Source organism: Staurois parvus, unplaced genomic scaffold (assembly GCF_062004578.1).
Source record: "Staurois parvus isolate SC_StPar_1 unplaced genomic scaffold, SC_StPar_1.0 ptg000298l, whole genome shotgun sequence".
Taxonomy (NCBI): Eukaryota; Metazoa; Chordata; class Amphibia; order Anura; family Ranidae; genus Staurois; species Staurois parvus.
In genome coordinates this window covers 314,130-322,891 of record NW_028318094.1, presented here as the reverse complement: position 1 = coordinate 322,891, position 8,762 = coordinate 314,130, and positions in this window count along the sequence as shown.

Below are 8,762 nucleotides of genomic sequence, written 5' to 3'. Positions count from 1 at the left end.
AAGCCTGCAGCCAAAAATACAATGAGATACCTTTACTTCTCTTTCCTGGTGATAGACTACGCTAAGTGCATGCTTCAGCTGAATACTGAATGTGCTCACAATACATGTCATGACTTACTAAAAAATGTAACACTTAAGAAAGAGCTGCAGGCAAGAAATGAAATTATTCTATAAACGTCTAATGCCTTATGCAAACACTGCAGCTACGCATTCGCTGTGCATTGATGGAGAAAATGATCAACTGTGCCGCACAGTAAGGCAATGCTAAATAGCAGTAGTATTTCCCATATTTATTTATTACAGCTGTCAATTTGAGCAGTGCTTTACATATATAGCACATTCACATCAGTCCCTAACCCTCAAGGGGCGTACAATCTAACATCCCTAACTTACATTCAGACATACACATACTAGGGACAGTTTAGACAGGAGCCAATTAACCTACCAGCATGTCTTTGGAGTGTGGGAGGAAACAGGAAACCATAGCCAGTGTTTACGTTCATGTGTTTTTACTAGGTAATGTGCTGAATTTGATTCCCTGCTTTGCAGGGAAGCAAGGACCAGCACATCGTTGCTAACAGGACACACCTCTGTTCACCGCTGTGGGAGGAAACCAGAGTACCAACAGGAAACCCACGCAGGCACAGGGAGAACAGGCAAACTCCAGGCAGGTGGTGCTGTGGTTTGGATTTGAACCAACGACCCTAGTATAGCCAGGTGGAAGTGTCAACCATTTAGCCACTATGCTGCCCAATAATGCGTGTTTGCTTTAATGTACCTTTCTCATTGGCCCACTTGCTGAAGCTTTGCAGGGGAACAAGATCCAGCACATCGTCGCTAACAGGACACACCTCTGTTCACCACTGTGGGAGGAAACCAGAGTACACAGAGGAAACCCACACAGGCACAGGGAGAACATGCAAACTCCAGGCAGGTGGTGCTGTGGTTCGGATTTGAACCAACGACCCGAGTACTGCCAGGCGGAAGTGTTAACCATTTAGCCACTATGCTGCCAAATAATGCGTGATTGCTTTAATGCAGTGCTTCTCAAATAGTGGGGCGCGCCCCCAGGGGGGCGCGAGGCTCCGTCAAGGGGGGCGCGTTTGACCTCGGGGAACATACCGTATTTTCCGGCGTATAAGACGACTTTTTGACTCTTGAAAATCTTCTGAAAAGTCGGGGGTCGTCTTATACGCCGGTATACGTTAGGGTGGAACTTTTTAGGGGGGCGGCGCGGTGCCGCTGTCCCCCCCCTTCCGACAGAAGGTACACTAAGTACAGGGGTGGGCAGAGGGCTGCTGTCTCTTACCTGGCTCCCACGATGATCCATCCAGGAAGCGCTGCTCCTTCCGTCACTCCGGCCACTCCCTCACTCCTGCTGCTCGGCTCCGCCTCCTCACCGGTGATTGGCCGCCAGAACTGTAGCTCAGGAAAGGTACACAGGCGAGGAGGCGGAGCCGAGCGGACCCGCAAAAATCGAGTGAGGGAAAAGCCGGTAAGTGTGCAGTGCAGAGGTGCTGCTGCAACCACATATGCTGGCTGCAGCAACACCATACTGCAACAGGGGTCAGCAAGTACCATTGGTGTCAGTGGGAGGAATAGTGCCGCATCATTGGTGTCACTGATACTAATGATGGGGCATTATTCCTCCCACTGACACCAACGATGGGGCACTATTCCTCCCACTGACACAAACGATGGGGCACTATTCCTCCCCCCCACTGACACCAACGATGGGGCACTATTCCTCTCCCCACTGACAGGGTACTATTCCTCCCACTGACACCAATGTTGGGACACTATTCCTCCCACTGACACCAATGTTGGGACACTATTCCTCCCACTGACACCAATGATGGGGCGCTATTCCTCCCACTGACACCAATGATGGGGCGCTATTCCTCCCACTGACACCAATGTTGGGACACTATTCCTCCCACTGACACCAATGATGGGACGCTATTCCTCCCACTGACACCAATGTTGGGACACTATTCCTCCCACTGACACCAATAATGAGGCACTATTCCTCCCACTGACACCAATGATGGGGCGCCAATAATTAGGTCCTAAGTAAATGTTGGTGATCGGTTTGAATTCATTATTATTTATTGATTTTATGTATTTTTTCAGTATCATATGGTTTGACATGTCCAATCAAAAAATGTTTATAGTTTAATTAAGGATTTAATTTTTTTTTGAATTTCTAATGCACTTTAAATCTTTTCTGCTACAGTTAATAAAGCTATTATTTGTTGTAAATTGATCCACATTTCTTTCTTTTTTTATTCTCTTATATGTTAATAAGAATACAGTGTTATGCAGAGGTGTACTTATAACAATTTTATAGACAAATGATACTATTTACAGTCGCGTGGGGGGCGCGAAATGTTTTCTTCTTCCTATGGGGGGCATGACAGAAAATAATTGAGAAGCACTGCTTTAATGTAACCTTTCTCATTGGCCCACTTGCTGAAGCTTTGCAGGGAAACAAGATCCAGCACATCGTCACTGACAGGACACAGCTCTGTTCACTGCTGTGGGAGGAAACCAGAGTACCCAGAGGAAACCCACGCAGGCACAGGAAGAACATGCAAACTCTAGGAAGGTGGTGCTGTGTTTGGGATTTGAACCAAGGACCCTAGTGCCGCCAGGTGGAAGTGTTAACCATTTAGCCACTGTGCTGCCAAATAATGCATGGTTGCTTTAACGTAACCTTTCTCATTGGCCCACTTGCTGAAGCTTTGCAGGGAAACAAGATCCAGCACATCGTCACTGACAGGACACAGCTCTGTTCACTGCTGTGGGAGGAAACCAGAGTACCCAGAGGAAACCCACGCAGGCACAGGAAGAACATGCAAACTCTAGGAAGGTGGTGCTGTGTTTGGGATTTGAACCAAGGACCCTAGTGCCGCCAGGTGGAAGTGCTAACCATTTAGCCACTGTGCTGCCCAATAATGTGTGTTTGCTTTAATGTGACCTTTCACATTGGCCCACTTGCTGAAGCTTTGTGTAGCTGAGCTCCCTGGCCCAATCTTATTCCACACTGTGGACTGTGGATATATGGATGTGAGGAATAGCATACAGTCATGGTGGTTCCTCACACCAACCCCTAACATCACTATTTTATTACAGGAACATAAACTCAGTAAAAGAGGATACCTGAAAACAACCGAGAATGTAGACTTCAAGCCCAACTGTACTTTGCCCATGTTTGTTTGCTTTAATACAACCCTTCCCATCGGCCCACTTGCTGAAGCTCGTGTAGCTGATCTCCCTGGCCAAATTCTGTTCCACACTGTGGATGTTTGGATGTCTGGAATAGCATGTATCCTGCTGGTCATTTTGGTTCTTCATGCCAACCCCCAAATCATTATTATTTCCACTTGACCTCCAGAAAATTTACCCCCCTTCATGAACAGGCCGTTTTTTGCTATACGGCACTGCAATATTTTAACTGACAATTGCGCAGTCATGCAATGCTGTACATAAATGAAATTTATGTCATTTTTTTCCCACAAATAGAGCTTTCTTTTGGTGGTATTTGATCACCACTAGGTTTTTTATTTTTTGCGCTATAAAAAAAACAAATACTGACAATTTTTTTTACTCTCTGCTATAATAAAACATATCCAATAACAAAAATGTTCAGCTACATATTTTTGTAAAAAAAATTCCCAATAAGCATATATTGATTGGTTTGCACAAAAGTTATAGCATCTACAAATTATGGTATATATACTAGATTTTCTTTTTTTTCTTATATACTGGTAATGGCAGCGATCAGCAACTTATAGTGGGACTGCGATATTGTGGACAATCTGATACTTTCTGGGAACCAATGACACTAATACAGTGATTAGTGCTAAAAATATACACTGTACTAATAACACTGGCTGGGAAGTGGTAAACATATAGGGCGATCAAAGGGTTAAATGTGTGCATAGCCAGTGTTTACGTTCATGTGTTTTTACTAGGTAATGTGCTGGATTTTATTCCCAGCTTTGCAGGGAAACAAGATCCAGCACATCGTCGCTCACAGGACACAGCTCTGTTCACAGCTGTGTCCTGTCTCTCTGCTCGCCGATTAACGTGTGTAAGTGGACATCCAATGACCGGCATATGCTGATCGGCTTCTGCTGTGACAAATCACAGCAGAAGCAGTGCACTGGGAGCACACGCGCCCCCTAAACCAGGAAGTGCAAAATCACGTATATATAACTGATTTTGCACAGAGTGGATGCCCTGTACCAGTACATCTGCTATAGGGCGGTCCTTACATGGGTATTATAGGAACATGAACTCAGAAAAACATATCTAGGGCACGATACCCAAAAAAGCCACCAGTGTGGATTACTGTTTTTCGTGTGCTGTACATGGCCCATAGGCAAATTGCCCTTAAATTGACCTTCCTTCCCCCTCCGACCCTGTTCTACTAGATACTCAATCTCAATAAGTGCATTTCTTATGAGAGACTTACTTTTTTCTCGGGAATTCATTTAAAGAGGTTGATGCAATTTGGTCACCTTGGTTACATCATAATGTTCGGTATTGAGTTCGTTTTCAACTCCTTTTAGGCTAGGTTCACATATATGCAGGTTGAATTTGAGCCGTTTGTGCATGGCATTTTGCGTTGTGTTTTGTGTTTTTGCACTTGCGTTTTTGCTGCGTTTTCATTTTTTAAACATTTTTCTTGTTGCTAGGCAGATTTAAAATGCAAAACGCATAGAAAATGCAGCAAAATGCAGTAAAAACGCAATACATGCTTTTCTGCAGCATTTCCATTGAAGTTTATAAAACCAAAACCACAAATTTTTTCTTTCAAAAAAGTCCCTGACCCTTTCCAAAAAACACAGCGGGTGAAAATGCGCAGATGTGAACATAGGATATCATGTTAAATGAACTGTACTGTGTTTCTGCTAAACACTGCAGAAAACGTTTAAGTGTGAACCTAGGGTTAACTATAGCTGCTTTGTGTATCTCTAAAAGCAGGGTCCACATCTAGACTCGGATTTTTGTAAGCTTTTATTATGCCATTCACTCTTTTATTATTTCATTGACATTTAGGTATGCTCTATGCGTTTGAAGTTCTTTGTCCTTTTTTTTTATTTGTTTGTTTTTAATTTTTTTGTGGTATATTGTTTTCCGTTTATCTCGTGTATTTGGTAATGTGTCTTAAACTTTTTCAAATAAAATAAAATCTGAAAGATCTCCTTTCAGTCTCCCAGCACCTAATTAGTACTGAGTATTAGTTCTGGTTGAATGATTCTTAATGAACAGAAAGGCAATTTTAGCCATCCAACAAAACTTGTTCATGCTGTGCTTGATACTTGTTCAGATACTGCTGTATTTCCGCACTAACAGCTAGTAAAATGAGCAGCAAATCAAGCATAATCGCCATATTATTCCACAATTGTACAATCTCCATGATCTTTCTCATTAATTTCATCTTATGAATGGTTTAGAATGAAGAAACACATGCAGTATATTAGTTTGCATAAAAATTAGTCAGAAAGAAAGAAAAAAAATATTCCTCTGAACTACTTGCAGGATGACAGTATGAAATCCTTTGAGAGCTAATGATAAGTTCAGGAGGAAGAGACAGATGTGGCGCTCTGCCACATTGCACTCCTAGGAATTCTAAATTGTATACAGACGTGTCCCGTCATGTTTAAAGAACAGGGCTGCAGCTTTTAAGAAATGATCGCCTGAGAAGTGATGAAGAGTGATTCTGAGGAGCTATGAGGGAAATTTTTTGCAAAAGTTGTCAGCCAGTTCAGGAAAACCTGACAGGGCAATATTTTTTGCATGTTGTAAAAACGTTGATGGACATTTTATCTGTCTATACACTATTATTTTTTTTCCATTTAGCCAGTGGGCACATTCCTCCATTCATACAAATAAGGTGGATGGAGGAGTCCACCTTGCTGGGACATTGTATTCTCAGAGCGGTACCCACAGCTGTCAGAATACACCGATCACTAGAAGAGACATACATTTTCAAATATGTCTTTTCCACAGAAGTAAATTAAAGAGTTGACTATTGTTGAGTGGGGGCTCACACACTGATCGAAATTTGCCCACTCTCTGCTTGACTGGCTGAATTTCAGTCAGTATATGCCTAGATTCAATTACAGTAGATGCGGTGGAACTGTGTTTGGGGCTATTCCAGCACACTCCCACCACATGGCAAGGCAAAATGCCTTGCGTTCTGTGTGGTTGACACCACTGCATTGTGGTGTTGTGCAGATGGCATGCGCTGAAAAAAGTACTGCATACAATACTGCATACTCAGTGTAGTGCAGTGCAAGGCAAATCACTGACTCGCATCACAATGTGGCCATTTGAACTTAAAGCAGAGCTCCACCCAAAAGGGGAAGTTCCGCTTTAAGCCTTTGTCCCCCACTCCCCATTGAGGATTGGCACATTTGGGGAGTGGGTACCCGAATTTGACAGGTACCCGATTCCACTTCCACTACGATCACCTACGGGTCCCAGAAAACTACGGGGCAATTCAAAAAGCGCAGCGCTTCTTGCGCATGCTCAGTGAACACCCGGCTGTGAAGCTGCAAGCTGTCACAGCCGGGTGCCCACACTAAAGATGCCGGCGCCGGAGAGAGAAGACAGCCGGTGAAACTAGCCATGGTGAGAACATCGCAGGACCAGGGAACAGGTAAGTGTCTGTATTTTAAAAGTCAGCAGCTGCAGTTTTTGTATTTCCTACCTTTTATTTTTTTTTTTCAACTGGAACTCTGCTTTATTGAAAGGTTTTGTGTGATAATTCAATAATGTTCATTTTAAAAAGAGAGAACAATGTGATGCACTGAGATTGACGCATTGGCAGTGCAACGATCCCGCTGTACAGCACCACTCACCAGTCTCTGCATTGTGACGCAGCAGCTGGTGTGAATTAGCTCTTACAGTAGAAATTCCAATTACAAAGGAATGGCTGCTTTTCTTACAATAACTCCTGGGTATTTGTGAATATGCAAAGAATCCTCCCCAATTGCACTGTCTGTACCAGTTTGGCTCCAATGGACGCAACATGCCCACAAGTACATTCTCCCTTCTGAAGGTGCACAACGTTGAACAATTGTGCTATCCCCCTCATTTACTGCAGGAGCATAAGTGTTGTAGCTGGGCCTCCTGAACATCCACCAGGATCTAAGCTCAAGCCTAGGTTGCCTTGTGGATGAGCCGACTTTGTCCCTAGTACTAAAAAACTGATCAACCTGAGGGCCGTATCTCGACAGTGATAAAGTCACTTAGGCAAACTTGCCAGTAACAGGATTGCTAAAGAAAGAGGATCGTTCTAACAGAAGAAAATGCCTAATGCACATAAACACGTGTAACTGTCTAAACGTGCCTAACCGCTAGGTGCATTTAATGTTTAAGCACTCATTTATTTCAATGACCAGAATATATTAATATTCTGGACAATGAAATGAAAGGATGCCCAAACGCATTCAGAAGAGCTGGGCAATCGTCCAGTGTGCATGAAGCCTTAAAAACCACTAAAATAAAATTGACCCAAAACAATTATTGTTTCCCTTTAGTAGTCGAAATTGCAAAGGAAAGGAAATACTGTAGGTAACTCTTGCTGGTCACTACAAAGGGCAAGAAGAGGCTATCCATTTTCTTAAACTGGAAAAAAAACCCAGATTAAAAGGAAAAAAATCTAGAGTAATGGTAGTTTTTTAGAATAATGTAAATATTTTATCATACATGACCACAGTTTCCATTAACAAAATTGACCTCTTGCCACTATTCCTCTTCCCCCACCCCTTCTTTATACAGTAGCAGTGTGATTTTCCCGTACAGAGCATCAGTGCATCATTTTCAAGAAAGAATGTGTGAATGGTAAATACTGTATGGCCCCCTGAATACCAGCGAACATTATTTAGTAGATGTGAGCAGCATACCCAGAGTGTACAGAGCTGAAGCTGCTACTCATCATCACGATTGACATGCAGGTGTCTGTAAAAAAAATACAGGAGACATTAAAGAAGAAGGCACATTTTTTATTTTCCCCTGCAGAGGGGCTGTGCCCACACTGCATGGTGTATAGCAGAACTTCACCAGAAATGGGAAGTCCTGCTTGTTTGTATCCCCCCCTCCACTGCCACATTTAACACTTTTTTGGGGGGGAATGGGTACCTAGTTTTGACAGCTACCTGCTCCCACTTCTGGGTCAGATCGCCCAGAGTTTTAACTTAAAGCAACTGTTACCTGCAAATAATAAAAAAAATCCTGCAATAAAAGATTCTTCATACTTATCTTGTCAGTGGAGCAAATTCTCACTTCGCTCTGTTGAAGTGCTAAAGCCTGTATACTCATATGCTCATACTCATACTGGTCTCGTATCTTGGTGCTGTGGTTGCTTTTTCCAGCTTCTATGTCTTTAATTTGCCCTGTAGTGACATTAGGGGTGGTGGGAACGACCACAGCGCAAAACTGTGGATCCAACATACCCAGAAGTATTAGATGCTGAAGATTCTGTTGGAGGCTGTACATGAAAGTGGCAATTTCATTGTACAATTGTTTTCATCAAAATCACTCCGCTCATCCCTAGGTGTGATAATACAGAAATGCATGGGCTGCTGTTGCTGATCTCTTTCATTTAATGTAATTGCATGGTTTTCATGCCATCCATGTTTACATCTTGCATCATGGCCACGACTGAGTATGTGTGGAAGAGTACGGCCCCATAGAACCAAATGGGAGGTTACCATGCAAGCAAGGCAAGGGCACTGAAGTAATGC